This window comes from Athene cunicularia, assembly GCF_003259725.1.
Source record: "Athene cunicularia isolate RWA chromosome 19 unlocalized genomic scaffold, athCun1 chr19_part1, whole genome shotgun sequence".
In the NCBI taxonomy this organism is placed as follows: domain Eukaryota; kingdom Metazoa; phylum Chordata; class Aves; order Strigiformes; family Strigidae; genus Athene; species Athene cunicularia.
The window spans coordinates 12,285,290-12,304,972 of NW_020799124.1; the positions used below are offsets into that span (position 1 = coordinate 12,285,290).

The 19,683-nt window shown below is 49.4% G+C and overlaps 1 long non-coding RNA gene across 1 annotated transcript; it reads left to right on the forward strand.

Moving 5' to 3' along the window:
* Nucleotides 1–302: 302 nt before the first annotated feature.
* Nucleotides 303–18,732, forward strand: LOC113487143. The gene is made up of 3 exons (XR_003399733.1): nucleotides 303–1,108; nucleotides 10,431–10,435; nucleotides 18,722–18,732. It is a non-coding gene; the product is annotated as an uncharacterized LOC113487143 (long non-coding RNA).
* The last annotated feature ends 951 nt before the right edge of the window (nucleotides 18,733–19,683 follow it).

Here is a 19,683-nt window from a genome sequence, read left to right on the forward strand (position 1 = left end):
GAGACAGGGTGAGGCGGGAGCCGGGCACCCCCCGAGCGCTGCTCCTGGGAAAGGCAGAAAGTCGAGAGTTGTGCTTTTGTTTTTCTGTGTTTTTTTTTTTTCTATATAAAAAACGGGTTTTTTGAGTTTTTACGTCATCAGCGTTCACTAGGGATTCGCGGTGCAGCAGTTCCAGCGCTGCCAGCCGTAAGTCACCGCAGAAATCCAGGCCCAGCGGTGTTCCCGCTAACCCCTTCCTCAGCGGCTGGGAAAGCAGATCTGGGTGTTACAGGCGTATATTCGGGTGTTTGTGGACCGCTGCTGGTTGATGGCGCTGAGGAACGGCTCTGCCTTGTGTAGCCCTGCTGTGGCTGGTTCAGCATGACAAGAAGCAGCTTTGGCAAACTTCAGCTGCCTGGGATAAATTCAACTCCCCGAACTACCCATGAAGTGAGGTACAGCCTTTGTATAACCCAGACCGTAAATGTTATGTCCTCCCATTATGAATCTCCACTGAAAAAACATAAATGCATAAAATGCCAACACGAGTTACTGTTTTATCTCCAAGGCTTCATCTAAGCTGAAGAAAGGGGGTAGTAACAGCAAATGACCCTCCTCCACCCTGCCAGCCATCAGTACCTGCTCCCTGGGAATTCACTGGAGCTCCACCAGGCCCTGAAACGTGAAACCTTTGACCAAAAATCTTTCAGACTTGGGTTCGACCACCTGACTAGCCAAGCCCCTCTCTCCTAAGCATGTGGGGAGGACAGGGAAATGCATGAGATGTGAAGTGAGATGCTGCTTCACTGAAAGTTAATCAGGTTGTTTTGAAAAGTTGCCTGACTTTCAGAGTCGGGTATGTATGAATGATGAGGTAGGGCCTCGCTCAATAGAATATGACAATTTATGGGAGGAAGAATCAGGGTTCACGAGGTTTTGGCTTTAGAGAAGGACTTAATTCTGTTAATTTATCATGCAGTGCACAAGGTTGGGAGAGGCTGTGAGTACAGAGAAGGGTCAGATACAGAGTGATTGCAGGGAATTTCATTCAGAAGAAACAGAACAATGCAGAGTACAAACTCATGTTCTGAAGGAATTTTTAAGCTGGAAGTTCCTTGGCTGAAGACTTGTGTTGGATGCAGTATTTTCATGAAACAGCACGCATGCCACTGCTGTTCCCATCTCTATTCCCTGGTCTTACTGCCAGGCCCATGAGCAATGAGGTCAGGCTGGAGTGGGTGCAGAGTGGTTCGGAGAGCAAGGAGCCACCCTGACGGGAGGAAACGAACAACGGAGGTGGAAGTTTGCCAAATGTTGCAGCATTTAAGTATGGTCAGAGAATATGAAACTCCCTCCCTTGGTGACTCCATTCATGTTTAAATCCAGAGATTACACCGTTGAACACTAAGCAGCTCCCCTGTGTAATTCAGCCACAATAGTTCAACACTGTCCTGGGTCCCTGCACGGTTCCTCTTGCTGCAGTCACCTGCCAAGAACAGCTAGTGGGTGCTGCAGCCCTGGCTCCTGGCTATGGCCTCTGCCTCAGCCCACTTCTGGTGGCTTCCATTCTGCTGTCGGTGGCTTCCGTCCCGCTTTGCACGGCGGCTGCCTCTGCCACACCTACTCCCTCCGTGCCCGGTGGTGGTTTTGCCTCTGATGGGCGCTGTTTGGGTTTTCTCTCTGTCACTCGCTCCTGAGTTGCTGACAAGCATCCTGCCCGAGGAGGCTTCTGTGCAGAGTGCGAGGTGTTGTGGAGCTTTGAGCTGATCTGCAGAGAAGCCTGACAGCCCTGGGGGATTTCCCTGGAGACAGCTAACACTAACACTGCCAGTTGCTTTAAAAAAGCTGAAGCTGAACAGAGAGAAAATTAAGTGAATCCCAAGTCCTAAAATGAGCTTGTTCTTTTCCATTTATCCTAATCGACCCATATCTTTCAGAACAACAGGAGCATTCCATTCTTGCATGCTTTTTACTTCTGAAGTCTTTATTTCAAAGCAGTTTACTAGAAAGACAAGTTCTTTCCTCAGGAAGAGTGAGTAGATGTGACACACGGGGCAAACGCCTCGCTCAGCTGTGAGCAGATGCTCGCTCTCTTCAGGTGTAAAGGGGGTCGATGGCTCAACAACAGTGAGAGTCATAGATCAGATGCACAGAGCACATCCACCTGCCTGTGCATCCATGCTGCCGGGGGGATGCAGTTAACACCGGTTTTAAAATGTCAGCTTCATTATCTCTTCATTTTATCTAACATGCTGAGCCAGAGCTCCAATGTGATCTCACTCCAGCAGCAAAAGGCTGGGGAGGTTGTTGGCCTGAACAGATTTAGAGGAAGGTGTTTCTACACAGTTGCTGCTCTAAGATTGACTTTGATTCTGGTTTTCCTGTTTTGTTTGGTAGTGACCCTGCAAGTCTCCTGGGACGGAGTGCTGATGACTACTGCTCTCAGCCTGCAAAGCCCAGTTTCTAATTGAAAGCTGGCTTCCATCTCAGCCAGTTTCTCTGTAGGTGAATGTTTATCTCCAATACTTCACATTCCAACTGGCAGAAAATACCTGATAAATACACGTATCTATTCCAGATATTTCCCTCTGTGTCCTGGCCCAGCCTGGAGCCTTGACTAACCCCACTGCAGACTTCCAAAGCACCTTCTGCTGGAGGGTGAGCTCTTTCCTCTGTGTGCAGAAATGGTGCTGTGCCCTGCAATGCACACTTTTCAAGTAGAAAAGGAAATGCAGTGTGCTGAAGGGCTGTGCCCTGCTGACTCAGAAACATCTTCTGGGTACGCATCGGTCTGTGTGCTCAGCCTCTTAGCTCAAGCAGTAAAGTTTACTGTGGGCTCATTTCCTTTCTGAGAGTAACTTCAACTTTCATAAGGCCATCAAGCCAAACAGGCATCTATCCTATAGAAGATAGGACAACACTATCTTCTATACATCCGTACAATGTGCCTCAAGTGGTGGCATCTGTGTAGGGTTCAAGGAACAGATATTGCCTCAAACAAGCTATGGAACCCTTTTTTGGTGTTGTTATCGTGTGTCTTAGAGCCCATGACATGTTTTTTTCAGCTTGCACCTGGCTATCTTGCTGCATTGCAAAGAGCCTTCCTGGTTTCTGTCACTAAGTTGTGCTTCTCCTGATCCTGCAGTGCCAGTTCCCCACTTCCGTAGCCCCAATGAAGATACACCATTTCCTGGGTGTGCTCTGCTGGGTGTGCTTAGCTCCTCACGCTCCCAAAAGCTTTGAAATTGCTTTTTATTCCCATATGAAATCACACTGGTGGCACTTCTGTATTTTTGCTGCACCCTGCAAAGTAACCTTGCTCAACCTCACATCCCTGAAGCCAAGGCACAAGCAGAGCTGGCTGTTGTTCTTTTTCCATATTTGAAGTACTTACCAAAACATCCATTTCTTTCATTTTTTTTTTCTTAGTAAAATAATTCTTAGTAATCAAGAATTTTCCTTTTCTGGTTGAAGTCCTTCCACATGCCTAGTCGAAGTGCTTTCCAAGTATACAAAGCTCAAACTGACCTCTAGGATGATGTTTGATATCTCTGACTCTTCTCTTAAGACAAAGTCTCACCGCAGCACAGAGAATCAGAACCTCTTACTTGTCCACAACCTCACTAATTCCACTGCTGCTTCTAAAATCAGCTGTAGTGGCAGAAAACCTTTTGTATACCAGAACCAGGAGCCTGGTGCTCGGGGGAAATCCTGCCATATTGACACAGGGGTATGGGAGCTGCTGCAGCTGCAGGTTTGCACACTACAGGTTCCAAGTCTCTGGATAACAGCAGATTCCACCACCTCACCTTCCCTCTTGCCTTCTCAGCCCCAAAATCTTTGATGCAGCGCTACTGCTCACACTGCAGTACTGCTACAGGCAGCAATTTGCAGTGTTAGTCAGAGCCCTGAAGAGCCCAGCACACCACCACCCCCCTCCCCGCCCCGTTAATGATGGGATTCAGGCAGCCACCTCAAGGAAGAGCCCTGTCACCTGAATCCTATCCCTCCAAGGCAGCCTGTCAAAGTGAGTCAGTAGTATGGGGACTTGGGAGACCCATTGCTATTTATAAATGATGTCATGTGCTTCCCAGCACAAAGGAAAGCCCGTGATAGCCAAGAAACCATTCCTACTGGTTTAATAGCTCTCAAGGGAGGACAGAAATGACACCCAGCACAGAGAATTTCTCAGCTGAAGGTATCTGGAGGCTCAGGTTCTCATGGAAATGATAGTATCTCATTGCCCTGGGTCTGTTTAGCCCAGCATCATCTCTGTGATAGCTGCCCTGCGTCTCTCACAGAGATGATGCTGGGCTAAATAGACCCTTGATCTGATTTACTTCAACTGTTCTTATGTTTGAAGGGGCCAGGCAATGGATTGAGAAGGAAAGTGCCCTCTATTAGTAATATGTATACACACTCTGCCTTCAGGCTGTGCAAAAGACCCAGCAGGAGTGGTATTGGACTGTCTTCTCATGCCCCATCTTCCCTTCACTTTCCTTGGTTACCCCTCATTGATCCCATACACCCCTAGATGCATTGTGGTCTTCCAACACTTTCTATCCTTCTCCACACCTAGATGCTTCTGCTTTAGCAGTTGTGATGATTGGAAAACAGCTTTCACAGTGTCTGTTTTCCCCTGTGACTGGCCAGGAGCAATGATCTCCACCTCTAGATCCATCTTCCTCACACCCACCTCCTCTGGCAAGCCCTGCTGGCTACTCTCTTTGCTCCTCTCCCAGGGCTGCTCAGAGAGGACACCCTGAAGCAGGGTCTGTACCAGCCTCCAGGTTTCTGCTTCCCTCCTGGGCTGCCTGATGATGTCCTCCAGGGCAGCAGGGACTTCACTTCCTTTAAGGCCTCTCACAGCTCAGCCTGCCTATCCTGGCAAGAGGCTTGGCACAGGAAGAAGGTGGGTTTGGAAATGTGAGCTGAGAAGATCCCATAGGCAAACCAAAGACCTGAAGTCTGAAGGTGAAGAAAAAGGCATCTTGTCCTCAGTGCAGACCTGGGCGTCTGTGGTGGGAAGCAGCTGTGCCCAGCTTGAAACAGCGTGGTCTGCTGAGGACTGGTGCCATTGAAATAGCACTGGGTTGCCATTCTTGGCCTGACAGAAGACAAAAGGTTTTGCTTTTTGGTCATGCACAGGAGGACCATGTGGGAAGTGCCCCTAAACCCCTGCAAAATCCAAGAGCAGATCATAATGCACATAAAGACAAACCTGCATCTCCAGTTACTGAATCACAGAATCATCTCGGTTGGAAAAGCCCCTGAAGCTCCTCCAGTCCCATGAACCTCACCCTGACTGTTCCCAACTCCCCCAGATCCCTCAGCGCTAGGTCAGCCCAACTCTTCAACCCCTCCAGGGATGGGGACTCCCCCCCTGCCCTGGGCAGCCCATTCCAACGCCCAACAGCCCCTTCTGCACAGAAATCCTTCCTCAGAGCCAGCCTGACCCTGCCCTGGGCAGCTTGAGGCTGTTACCTCAGTACTGCTTCAGCTTTTGCCTCTTTAACCTAGGAGTACTTCTCTGCCCATTATGGCATTTTTACTTTAGCTTTTTTTTGGTGTGCCCTAAGTTGTGTTAGAAAGAAGGGAAGGAAGATCCATCCAACATGTGGATTTTGGCAGTGAGTGGGCTTCTGGCAGTCCCAACAGTCCTGTTCCCGGGGAGGATAGGGAAGACAATCCAGGATTTGGGACAAGGACAAGGCAAGCTGGCAGGGAGAGGTAGCAGGGCTCATGCAGAAGCATATTTAGGGTTGTTAGTGATTTGCACTATGGTTCTCTATTCCTGTGGACCCCAAGCAGGCTTGTTCTGGTGTCCTCCCTGAGTGACATCCCTGCACTGCTGATTTTCTGTTGCCAGAGGCTCAGGGCTTTGAAAGGTGCTGACCATTGCATGGCAGGAATTGCACTTTGCTACAACTCTGCCATAGCTAAAGCTTGACTGTGCTTGTGGAAAAAGGCAGGTTTTGTGCCATTAGGTGCTATCACTTCTGAGGAGAGATGCTCTACAGCCCCCCAAGCTCACTGCATTTCCCTTCTTATTCCCAGACTTTGTGGTGCAGCTCCGTGCTGGCTGGAAGCAGCCAGCGCCCATCACACACGGCGCAGCTCGGGCTGGAGCTTTTTCTGAGCTTTGGCATTTTTTTGTGGATGTGGTGAGGAGCTCCCCTGGCACATCCCCAGGAGGGCAGGGGAGTTTCTTCCCCAGCTCTTCTTTCTCCCTGACAGTCTTCAGTGTGACAGGGCTGGCCTGTACTGTTGATGCTCTGCAGTTTTGCAGCTGGTGCCATTAATCTGCAGGTCTCCAAGCTCTTGACAGCTATTGAGTTAATTAGAGTTTGCACGCTCCCTTTGGACTGAATGAACTAAAATCCATTTCAGTTTGATGGAGATCTCTTCAGTGGTTCTCACTTATAGCCTGGTTCTGAGGAACACAAAGGCCTTTCCCCATCACTTTAGCAGTGTGAAAGGACCCTCGAGTGTATGCAACTCACCACTAACTTCCCTGGGTGTAACACAGTGAATGATTAATCAGATATGTTACTGTTTTAAACTGCTGTGGGTACTCCCTCATGGAGTTTTCCCATCTCTTTTCTCATGTTGTGTGCCAAGGCCTCAGCTGTAACCCAAGATATCAGAAGGTGTCAATTTTTTGTTCCTACAAATACGTATAAGACAAAACTTTAGCATTCCTTAAATGTAAATATGCAGCTTTCATGTTTGACAAGTGTTCATGTCTCCATGGGAAATATATCTGTTGAGAAAAAGGAGCAGGACTTAGATGATTTTGATATTTTCGTGGCTTATCAAATCACTCCTGGTCCTCAGTGATCCTTTTATGTATAAATTACATATTGTTTAAATCCTGAAGCGGTCCCAAAATGTGATTGAAGCTTATTAGGAAATATAATTTATTTCAATGTAAGTTAGAACATCTTGTAAGAGCCGTCCCAAGGCAAAGCTCAGGTTTCTGTCCCGTCTCCAGCCCCAGTCCACGCTGAAATCCACTTTTTGTCCATGTCACTCTCCCAGCCCCTTTCCCTCTGCTCCTTGGCCTTTTCCACTTGCTGTCTCCAGCGCACTCACATCACTGTACACTCACACCACACACTTGCACTGGGTGCTGTTTGCCCTGGGCAGTTTGGCATGAGTGGATGTACAAACTGTAACCAGCTCTGCTCCGAAGCAGCAGAACCAATGGTGTTATTCATTTCTGTAGCAGACATGAGAGTATCTGTATCTCGCACTTAATATCTACTAGATTATAGATGTAATTATCAGATTGATGTAATGCATTTACTGGATTGCTTTATTAGAAGAAGGATCACATCATTCCTGCTGTGGAGTAATAAAAGCATTTAACTTCATAGGGCACTGTTTTGCTGATTGAGGATGCTAATTAAACTCAGACACCAGAGTGAAAAGAGTAGGTGTATTTTACAGTTAATAATTGATGGATATGACCAAGTAATATAGAAAATAAGCAATAAGGTAAATACAGAACAGTACACTTAATTATTACTAAATACAGTTAATTATAGAAAATAAGAATAATCAAGGTAGTGTACCTGTTCATTACTACCTGAGGAAGAGAACAGTGATTAAGAAGGATCCATCCCCACTCGCACACTTTACCACCCCCCAGCCCCGCAGCGCTGGGCAGCCCTGGTTGCAGTGAGGGTTTGCAGAGCCTGGCCCGGGCAGTGGGAATCCTACACGGTGCCTCTGCCTGTAGGTGAGGCTTCCAAAGTCGCTGTGAGCGGGTCCAGCCTTATAGACCCAAAAACCAGCAAGCCAGAACAGCTGGCACCTTTGTTTTGAGTGGAAAATTTCTGGTTTAATCCTCCTGTTGGATTCCACCCAAAGCCTGGCCAGGGCTTGGGGGGGAGAACCAAGGGACTTTCTAACAAGGCCAAACACTTGGGTTCTCAGCCTTGGGCAAGGCTAAACAAGGACAGTTGGGTATATTCCCTAGCATTTCATCCTCACTACTGATTATATTTTGCCTAAGCTGCATCTGTCACTAGTGAGCATACATATTTCATTAATGGTCAGATACTAATGATAAACGCTAATGGTAATACAGATTTTACTAATTAGCAGATACTAATAATGGATAATGTTTGGTTGTGAGGTTCATCTAGAGGTCAACTTCTGTTTCGGGGCCTATTATTCAGGCCCTAGCACTACAGGCATTTATTTGAGGGGGTTTTAATCATGGAAACAGAGAGGTTTGTGGTTTGAGTATCCCTGTAACACAACAGTTAACACACAGAGCAGAGTGTTTGTTGGCATACAGAAATCAGCTGTATTTTCCACAGCAATTTAATGATTGTTTAACAGGCAGGAGGTAATGGTAATACTGTAACATAAGGACAAAGTTAATTAACAGAGCAAGAGTGCCTACCAATGGGTGCAGCCACAAATACATCCCTCTCTCCCCACGTGATGCAATGTATGGATCCAAAGGTACGCTTAGAGGAGAAGATATTTTCCTGATAACAGAAATCAGCTGCACGCTGGATGCTTCTTCCAAGGTGCTGGAGAGAGCTGGGGCACACGGATGACTGCCAAGCTTCACCTGGCCATGGGTGCTGAGGAGCACAAAGCTCATCTCATGCTATTTTCTTTTGCAAGTGCCATGTTGTCCAGCAAGAAATGACCTCACAGGGTTGCTTAACAGGAGAGGTGCAGTCACAGAGTGGGTATTTAACTGGCTTCTCTGACAGTCTGTATAGGGCTGCTAGACACAGTCTCTCTCTCTCCTTCCACTGCATTGCTACGCTTGGTATCTTTAACCTGGCTTCTACTTTTGATTTAAATTTGGGCTTGTCCTTCCTACATGAAAAGGCACATCGGTGTCCTGCTGTGCTTGGCTTAGTCTCAGCCCAGTCACTTCCAAGTTTGTCCACTCAGTGAGAGCCTCCTTATCTGCTCCTGTGGTGCATCGTCTGCTTGGCTTTACCCCAACAAATGCCTCTCCTTGACCTTCATTTCCCAGGCAGTTCCTGTATCCTGCCATGGTGCTGCCCAAAACCGCCGCTGCCCATCCTGCCTGGTGTGTGGGCAGGGGCAGCACGCACCAGGCTGCCCAGCGTCCTGCTGTCATCCTACCTCACCAAGCAAACAGGGATGGTGGGGAGCACCTGCCTGTCCTAAATAATTCTCTGGGAGCACTGCCAATGCCTCCCTAGTTTTTCTACTCCAAGTAAATCTCTTCCCCTAATTTCTGCACACATATATAGACAATAAAATTAATGCTGAGTTATCGAAAGCCTTATTATGGTCACACTTGTTTTTATTTACTGCTGCTACCAGAACAGAGATTTAATGCCATAAATCTAGTGGTGAGTTTAACGGCTGTTGAAGATTCCTATTACTTCTGTAAAGCACTACAGGAGTTATTTTCAAAGCACAGGGAGCTCACAGCCGGTGAAAAAGGAGTGCATGGTGCTTCCCATAAAGCTTGGCTTCATAACATCGTTTTGTCAGACCTTAAACTGTTTGGGCTGAAATTCCCCATAGCTTATGCCTGCTTCTCCGGGCTGCAGGGGAGTGTGGGGAGGAGAGGGAAAACTGGAGTGTAATTAAAAGAGAAGGGATGTGGGGGGACAGGTACAGACCTGGGGATCAGTACAGTTTAGGGAGGAGGTGTTTGGCCAAAAGGCAGAGGTGAGTGAGCAGGGTCCCACTGTGGGCTCAGACACTGTAGGGTCATGTGAGGTGTCCAGCCCTGGGGAGTGACTGCCTGCAGGCTGGGGCCAGCAGCAAGAGGCCAGTGCTTGGGCAAGGAGTAGCCCCAGGGGAGCTAGAGGCAGGGCAGGGGGCCGAGGGAGGCAGGACCCGTGGAGAGGGAGGGGAGGGTGAGCAGCCTGTCCCCCTGCGTCCAGTGTGGGGCCATGTGCGTGTTCCTCCATGGCAAACTGTTGGGCTCTGGGGCAACAGTGACCCTCTGGCATCAGTGCAGGACCATCTGGTGAAGGTCTGCTTTCACCCATTCAATTTTCAGGCTGGGAAAGAGTGTAAAAGAAACTGCACCAAAGGTGCCATGAGATGGTGAAGGGTGTTCAGACCCAGCTGGCTCTCCAGGGCCCCCCAGTACACGATGTCCTAAGTTCTGCATTAGAGCAAAAAAGTGTTACTCTGTGGTGGGAATTGCGGTCTGCTTAGTGCATGGGTTAAACAACACCAGCCATAGAATTGACCCATGAGCTGGTACTGCAGCTATTTTTGAAGTACCCTGTGCTGGGTCTGAGAGTGGCGGGGTTTGGTAGTGGGGGAGAGGGCTATGGTGGTGGCCCCTGTGAGAAGCCTCTTGAAGCTCCCCCAGCTCCAAGTCAGACCCGCCTCTGGCCAAGGCTGAGACAACCAGCAACAGTGGCTGTGCCTCTGTGAGAACGTAGTTAAGAAGGGGAAGCTGAGAGGGAGTTGGGACTGGTGAGGAGGAGTTACACAAAGGGCACCTCTGTGAGCAGCGAGGTCGGTGGAAGGAAGGGGGAGAGGTGCCGGTGCAGAGCCCCCCCTGCCACCCATGGGGGTCACCAGAGGAGCAGAGATCCACCTGCAGCCTGGGGAGGACCCCCGGGTCTCTCTGGGAAGGAGAAGCCCCTGCTGTTGTGGTTTGGCCCTGGGAGGACTGCAACACGCAGGGATGACCCACGCTGGAGCAGTGTGGGAATGGCTGTGGGCTGTGGGGAGGACTCATGATGGAGAAAGTTGATGGAGAACTGTCTGCCATGAGAGGGGAACCAGGTGGAGAAGGGGGGAGAATGCAGCATAGTGCTTCCCCCATCCCCTGCACCTGCACCTCTGGGAGAGGAGGTGGAGATATCGGGACAAAGCTGAGCTGGAAGAAGGGAGGGGTGGGGGGAGGTGTTTTTTGAGATGTGGTAATAATTCTCACTGCCCCACTCTGTCTGTTAAGTGGCAGTGGTGTTAGTGTTTTGAATTAAAGTGGTATTCTTCTTTCTTCCACTAATGAGCCTGCCTTTCGCCCATGACCATAACGGGTGAGTCACCCCTCCCTGTCCTTATCTCAATTTCTGAGCCTTTTTCTTCATTTTTTTCCTTCCCAGCCCTGGGGGGAAGGGATGGGTGAATGGCTGCGCGGGGCTCAGCTGACTTCTGGGCCTACACCACATACCCAAAGGTTGGGTTTTTCTTCATGGCCAGTACCTGCCATCACAGCAGCTTCTCAGCCATGTGGCCTCTGAGTTATTCCAGAATGATTTTCTGGGGCTGTTGCACACCAAGTTTCCCAGCTCCCCAGGAGATGGCAGTCCTACATTTGGACAATGTGTGTAACTGGTCCCCAGGCGGCACCAGAGATTTCCTGAAGAGCAGTTTGAGGCTTGCAGGGAAACCCAAGTCATAGGCTGAATGTTTGGCTCTGTTGCAGAAGGAGAAGGCTACATCTGCAGGGCCTGATGGTCTATCCTACTCTGTGAGATACCAGAACTGGGGTGGTGAGCCATCAGCAATGACAACAGCCTGTGCTCAGCAGGCAGGTGTTCCTGGGTACATCTTAATGGTGCAAACCTTAGCAATGGGACGGTGTAACTGTCAAGGAGTTGTCACCAGAGATGACCTGGAGATCCATACAGCTTCAGCTCCTCTGGGTTTGAAGGCTTTAATCACAGCCAGATGAAAGCATCCTTGAGAGGACTGAGCCCACTGTAATGGAGCCTGACTGTTGGCTGCCTCTTCCCAAGTGGAGCCATGGCTGGTGCCTTTAGCATTCAGTCAGGGAGTGTGTGATGGGAACTGTCATTACTGCTAACCCTTGCCCCTACCAGGAGCCCCATCTGTCCCCCTGGTCCCTGATTACAGCCCTCGGCTGCTGTTGTCCTTCCCCTCGGTCCCCATCCTCCGTCTCCTCCACTGGCATCCCCAAGCTACCCTGCCTGGGGCTCTCTATTCTCTTTCCAGCCCTCTCTCCACCTCCCATCCCACCCCATTCACCCTTTTTGCCCTTTGATCTGTGGGGGGTGACATTCTCAGTGGGGCAGTTTTATGCTCAAAGGAGGAACAGCAGAACTGAGCAAGGGACACAGTGGCTGGAAGGGTGCTAGGAGACATGCTGGGTGCACAGCCCTTCCCAGAGATAACCTGCAACAATTTGGGATCTAATTCTGGGTTACTGCAAACTTTTCTTTGCCAATACAGATCAGGAGGCACTTAAAATTACTTTTACACTTGGGATGACGGCAAGTGATCTGTTTGCTAGGCAAAACATTGAACTCATCAAGGAAATCCATCACTGAACCCACCTCAGTTTTCTCTCAACCAGGGACAGACAACGAATACCTCAGTCAATGCCACCTCTATAGGCACAGGCCGATGTGCCTCACCTCCCCGGGGTCTGTCCTGGGCTGCAGCTTCTAAATTCTTCTTCCCTTTATTGTTCTCCGAGAGTCATCAGTGTTGGTGTTAGTGATGTGGTGCTGCACAGCACCTGCAAAGAGATTTCAGATTGCAAATACTCTGCAAATAGAGCTTCTAAATCTGGAGACGGCTGGGCCCAAAGAGAGTCAACCAAAAAGAGCACCTTCTCATATAAGATCCCTGTCATAAGAAACCAGCTGGAGAAGGTCTGACCTTCAGAGCAAGAAAGCAAACTTCTCGGGATTATTTTTAGGGTGGAAACAGAACTTTGTAGTGGAAAGTGCTGTCACAATGCTCTGCTCAGCACTCCAAAAAATGGTGGCTGCAGTCATGCTGCAGAGCCATAAACTCCTTTGGGAAATGAAGCCTCTTCATCCCTTTTCTCTTTAAAATCACATAAGCAATTCTAAAAATCCCCCTATTGAAATTCTGTTCTTTAGTAGATGCTTTGTTGTCTTTATTCTTTAAACTCTGCAAATGTTTATGGTTATATAATACTGCACTGAAGTTGTTGTTATTTCTGGGTCACTTTTTTACTTAAGGATGGAAAACTTTGTTGTTCTTCAAACTTTTGCAACCCCAAGAGGTTTTTTTCAAACATTTCTTTGAATGTAGAAGACCAGTGTCTTTACATCACAGGTGCCAGATGCCATCTCAGTATGAACAGGGAAATAAATCCATGTACAAATACACACCCAAAACCCTCAAACTGGATGCTGTAGAAAACCTTTTTAACATGAAATACTCACATTAGTTAGGGAGCTAATTTGTTATCTTGTGATTCTTTTGCAAACTTAGGATGAGAAGGCAGCCTGCTCTCCTGACTGGCCAGTTCTTCCTTTGATGCCTGTCTCAGGCTGAAGGCTATTTAAGAAGCACTGGCACTTAAAAAGGCTGTTTAAAGTTGAAAGATGTACATATAGGAAATAGAAGTGTTTGGACTCCTTTGAAACAGCCCTCTATTCCTGTTAAACCCTGGTGGAACTAAGGGGATTTATCTGAGAAAATGAGTTGAATACGGGGAGGAGATAAAGCTGTGTCTCCAGGGATGTTCTCAGATTTTCCCTCTTCAGAGACAAAAGCAGATTTATAAGTCTGGTACGTGCTTGTTTGGAGAGCGAGTCTGAGGAGCTGGTGACCCAGAGGAGCAAGGAGCTGGCCACTGGTGGGAGAGGTGACACGTGGGTCTCACCGTGCTGGCCGTGCTGCTGGTGCGGCTCACGGACAGGCGGTGCAGCGGCTCGCGCCCTGGCTTGCCTGGCCTGGGGACGCCTGGGGGGATGCCACACTGGTGATGTTCCTGGCAGCTTCCAAACAGACGCTTTGACTTGAAGGCGTTTTGACCTGTTGGTTTGCAAAGCCCTTTGGGTCACTGATTCCCTCCCTCGATTGACCTTTAATTATAGAAGATCCCTGGGCACAGCATCCCGCTGATCTTTGGCTGTTCTTGGCATCTGCACTTGAAAGCTATTTCCTTTTGTGTTCCCACACCTTGAGCAATGATGTTCCTCAGTAAGCTTCCCCATCCCTCCCATGACAATTCAGACCCCCCAGTTCCCCCATCCTGCTCCTCCAGGCTGGCGGCAGCACCACGGCCCTGTGGCAGCAAGGCTGGTGCACACTCTGCTGTCACCACTTTTCTGGGTGACTGCAGCTTGGCCTGAGGACTCCAGTCCAGCTCGGAGCTGGTGAGCACCTCCCAGCTGCAGCCCTCTGTGCTTGCACAGAAATTGCAGGCTGCAGCAGAAAGCCTGGCTGGGCTGTGAGTCTTGGTCTTGCAAATGGATGTTGCACCTTGCTGAAACAGGGGTTTGATGGAATGAGATGCATGCACAGGGGTAAGGGGGAGTGCAAGGACCTGTTGGCTCTGCTGATGGAAAGTCCTTTCCCTGCCTCGGTGCAGGGCTTTGCTTAGCTGTGCACCGGTGTAAAATGGGGCATCTTTCTCTCATTCATTCTTTGGCTAAACATAATCAGAGGACATTGGGGTCCTTCTGGGGCCCCTTGGCCTGTTATCCCCCAGGGCACAAGCAGCTGAAGTTGCTGTGGGTTTCCTTCAGAAGGACATTTCAATCTTTTCCGTGAGTCTCCTTTTTCTCCTCCTTTTTCCTGCTCTGTAAGGAAGAGTTTTGGTCTGGGGGAAGATTCATGGACTAACAGAAGTCAACTCTGCCCCAAGTGCTCCAAAGTCAGAACAAGCCTGAGTTATGATCTTAAATGCCACTTTGGCTTTGTGGAGCATGACGTGCTTTTCCCCTCAACCCAGGTAGCTGTCAGGAACCAAAATCAGGGCTTGCCCTTTACCCCAGTGCCTGTTGGACCACCCAATGCCAGACTCAGTGCCAGCTCCTTGAGTATCATGCAGGCAGGAGCCACCATAAATAAAGTGTGACCTGAGAGCAGGACACAGCTCCTGGGGGGTGGCCAAGGCTGCCACTGCGCTGTCTCCACCGATGCTCCCCGGAGGGTAACATGGGCTCCCATGGTGCTTCGCATTCAGAGCTGCAGACAGCCGATGGCCTTGTGTCTCTCAGATAAAAAGGAGAGAGCTGATTAATCCTGGAGCTAGAAGAGCCACAAAGAGGGGACTTCAGGGGAGATTTGTTAGCAGTGGCCCAGATACATCAAACTGTCTCCTGCATAAAGCAATATCCCATTAGTGCTCCTCTGTGCAGCACAGCTTACGTTACTTATCCTATTAAATGACCGACACTGCTTTGATACGTTCCAAGGAGAATGTTAAACTTCCTGTCAATTTTCCCTGACTGACCTCAGTCAGTCACCTCTAACGGAGATGGCCACCTGCCTGGTGGTGAGGTGACATCTGTGTCCCTGCCAGGCAGACAGGAAGCTGGTGCGGTGGGCAGAGCAGCACCTGATGAGCTCACAGGGGTCCAACTGTGGGAAAACCCTGACTCTGTCATGTGCCATGGGTCACACAGGGCTGCCAGGGGCTGTCCCCAAACAGCACCAGCATCACTGACCTTCTTCTGGTGCGTCAGTGAGCGCTGCCCAGCTCCTGGCTCATAGCACATACGATGAGTGCAGATCTCATGGAGACACCTACAGATGCTCTTTCTCTTTGCTGCTGGTGACAAGGTGTCCTCCAGGTGTGACAGTGTTGTTCCTCCTTTTCTGGAGTTAATCCAGCTGGACTCTAGATTTTTTTTCAATGTCAGCAAGCTGTTGAATTACAGAATCACAGAATCATCTAGGTTGGAAAAGACCTTGAAGATCATCTAGCCTAACCAATAATTGGACCAAAAGGCTCCAGCTTTACTCCATACCTGCAAGCCTGGAACATGTTTTTGGTCTGATGGTCTCGCTCAAACAGGATGGGCTGCTGGCAACCTTTCCTCTGAATGGGCATGTGCTGGAGGCAGCACTGTCCCTCCTGCCAAAGTGCCAGTCCTCAGGTGCTGTTTTGAGGGACGCTGCAGGAGATGGCCACCCCAGACACAAATATACATCTATATTTTCAGTCACCATTTCACTGTCATCAGAGCCAGTAATGCCATCCCCGTTACTGGATTTCAGTAGCTCCTGAGCCGAGGGCCCAAGGCTGGCGCTGCAGCACAGGCAGACACACCACAGAAGCGTGCAATGGCCAAACCCCACGCAGCAGCTCAACCCCAACCCTGCTGAATTCCTGACCAGGAAACATCTGCTCACACCTGAGTGTTGCCAAGGGAAAATCCTGCCTTAGGGTCAGCTGTAGCTGTGGGTGCACCCTGCAGGTGCTGGGGCCTCTTTTGTAACCATGCAGACAAGAAGAAGGGAGCTGTGGCCACCTCTGCACCTGGAGGTGGCCTTGCACCTGACCACAGCACCTTTCCTTCCCAAAGGTCTCTTTGAGAAGCAGTCCTCTTCCCTCTCTTTGCTGATCCCTAGTTGGTAAGAACTTGTTCTGGCCTAAAGGAAGGATTTTTAATAGGCTGGGGTGTGCGTGGGGAAGCTCCTCCATATGCACTGTTTCCATGGCTGGGGAATTGAGAGGAGCCAGGAGACACCCATCCTAGAGCCAAGTCACACAGCTCTCACTGTAGCACTCAGCATTGGCCAAGAGGAGACAATGCCAAGCTGCTGTTTAATCAGTTTTCCCTTTTCAGGGAATCTTGGTGACCACAGCTAATGGACACAGTGCCTTCTCCTGCATTGGTGTCTGTGCCCATGCTGAGGAATTGCTTCAGGTCCCCCAGGAGCCAGAGCCTCTCCCAGGACACCCACCACCTCCTGCCACTGCAAGACTATGGGGCTGGAACACGGCGCTGCTGAAACCATCCCATGGCAAGGGCCAGCCTGGAGCGGACCTGCAGGCTCCTGAAATGTGGGAACCAGGACAGGGCAGTAACTGCTGCAGCTGAGGCCTGGCTGAGCCCTACTGTAGCCAAATTATTAGGACAGGGTAGAAAGAAAAGTCACTGTGCCTAATATCTAGGAAGGTATCTCATGAGACAAGTAGCCTTTACCTCAAAATATTTCCCATTTATGGGCAGAGGGAAGAGAATGCTGTAATCGAGTGTTGTAGCACTATTAAGCAAATGATGTTCAGCTGAAGTGATAAAACCTGGCATCCACATCCCTGTGGGGCTGCACAGACCATGAGTGCATATGAAAATTCACTGGCTCGAAAGTAAAAGGGTGTTAGAAGTGCCTTTTTGGAGGATGGCTCCAGCATGATATGAAGACATCTGTACCATCTTATTTCTTCCATCCTTGGGTTTGGAATACAAAGGATTTGTCTGGAGAGCTGAATTTTACCGATAACACTAGCAAACTCAAATGTCCTTGTGTTTTGTCCCTGTGAACCTCTCTCCCTGCAGTGACCTTGTCCATCCTGTGCCAAGGGGCGAGGGCCACGAATCGAGCCAAGGGCATGGCTTGTCCCCTGTGCAGGTGTTGAGGACACCGGGTAAGTACCAAAGCTCAGCACAATTGTCATATGTGGATATGAATAGGGAGGAAAAGGGATATAATTAGAAGATTTGGCTAACATTTTTAATTCTAACTCCAGTAGAATTCCCCTTGAACAGCTCTTGTCACACTCAGTCCGGTCTAACACTACTTTTCACAAGCCATGTTCAAACCTGACTCTGCTAAAGGCTTCCCATGGTATCTGTCTTACACACTGTGAACTCCTGTTTTCTCTGAGGTCTTGCAGTACTTGCAGCGCAGAAAGTGATGATGAGATCAGCAATGACTTGCCCTACCTGCAAGGTGGCTCCTGACAATCCCACCCATTCCCCAGGCTGAAATTCCATGGACGCAGAGTCCACACGGCAGGCCCGGGACTCTCCTTCCCCATCAGGGAAGATCAAGTGTTAATTTTTCACAGTGGTTTAAATGAATGGCACAGAGGTACCACCACAAAAGCACTTAATCTCATTCTTGGCTTGCTAATCAGTTCATCTGTGGCAAATCCAGGTTTTGGAAGATGGAAAAAAGTAAGAGCAGCATGCCCCCGCCTCTGAGCCCACTGTGGCTGTTTGCAGGAGTGAGCTCCCCGGTTTCAGCTCAGCGTCGGCTGGAGGCAGCAGATGGCATTGCTGCACGACGTATCTGCTTCTCACCAGCAGCCGTGAAGCCACTCAGAGGATTATATTTCTTGGTCCATACTTTCTAGCCATTAAATCTCTCATTTTAAAGCAATTTCTTTCTCAATGACAGGTTTCCACACTGCTCCAGTGCTTATGTGTACCTGTTTTCCTTTTCACTCCTTCCAGCCGCTGGTCACATTGTGTCTTGAGACCATTTTTAGGAAATCTGGATGTTGTGGGTAGGTGACATATGGTTATATTGTACCTGCCATGTCTCACGTTGTTCTTTGGGCTCACAGAGGAGCAAAAGACATGCTCTGAAGAGGAGAGAGGGGCTACCTGGGTGGGAAAGATGCCATGCTGGGTTCCCAGGGGAAGAGCCACCAGCCCTGGAGGTCCCTTGGCCACAGACAGCCATGGGGAAGGGGCTCCGCCTGCTGACAACTGTGAGATGTTTCCGTCTCATGGTTCAGACCAGGAGCACCTTGCACAAGGTCTCTGCCCATTCCTGTCCCCAGCTGCCACTGGGACTGCAGGGTCGGGTTTTCTTCCACATGGGTGCCAGCGTGGCTCTGGGTGGCATCTCCTGATTACCTGCAGAGCACCACAGTCACAGCCTGGAGGGGTGGGATGTGCGGCAGGAGCCTTGTTCACACCATGAGGCTTAAACCATAAACTGCATGGGACAGTGCAGAGGCTAGTGGTGACCTTGGATTTTTAGTAGGGGAAGAGACCAGTGGCCTCCTGGTTTAATGGCCAGATACAACTCTGGGATTTCTGTACAGAAGCAGAAAGTCCATGCAGGCGGGAAGAGAAAGGCTGGAAGTGTCCCAGCCTTTGTTGACCATCTTTCTTTGTACATGGCAGGTTTTAATGAACATCACATTTCAGAGCACCAACTGTCACTGCCAGGGGTCAGGAAGATCCTTTTCACTTACTCCATCCCCTCTGCATGAAGATTTGGGGTCAGGAGGCAGTTTCCCGGGTCAGGTGGTTGTTACTGGCTTGCTCTGTTCAGCACCAAATGTTACCCCAGGCACTGGCTGCTCTGGAGGGATGCAGGAGAGCATCAGCCTCCTCCTGCTCACCCTGCCTCACATCAGCAGTCTGTCACCTTGACAGCCTTACTTACACTGATGTGGGGATGGTCCCTGCTCTGGTGAACTCTTCAGGGCTAAGCAGTGCCTGCGTGGGTCCCAACAACAGGGTGAGAAGGGGGACATGGCCAGGCACTGGCTTGGTCTTGCATGGGTGAAGTGCGAAGGCTTGGACAATAGCCCCAAGCCAGAGCTGATCTATAGATGAATCCTGAATATATTTTATAACTAATAACCATTGTGCTAATAGGTATTATACTAAGTTATAACAAACCACCTATTCTGATGTAAAAGGTGGAGGTATTGAAGCCTGAGCAACAGGCCCCGAGCCAAAGCTGCTTAGTATGTAGTCACTAACAGAATAGGTATGCTCATTAATGAAAGATGTAACTTAAGTATCGTATACTCTTTACTGGTGGTGGATATAATGAAAACATGTCTTTGCTGAATGTATCTCTCTTCTTCTCCGTGTAGGGGTAAGTTAACAAAGCCGTGAAGCCAGCTGTCCGGCCTTGGGACAGATGTGTGGCCTTGTTTTAAAAACAACAGAAATAAATGAGATAAGGAGGGAAACTCCCTGATCTTCTCCCCTGAGCCCTGGCCAGGCTCTGGGGGAATCTAATGAGAGAGTGAAACCAGATGTTCCTCTCAAAACAAAGGTGCCAGCTATTCTGCCT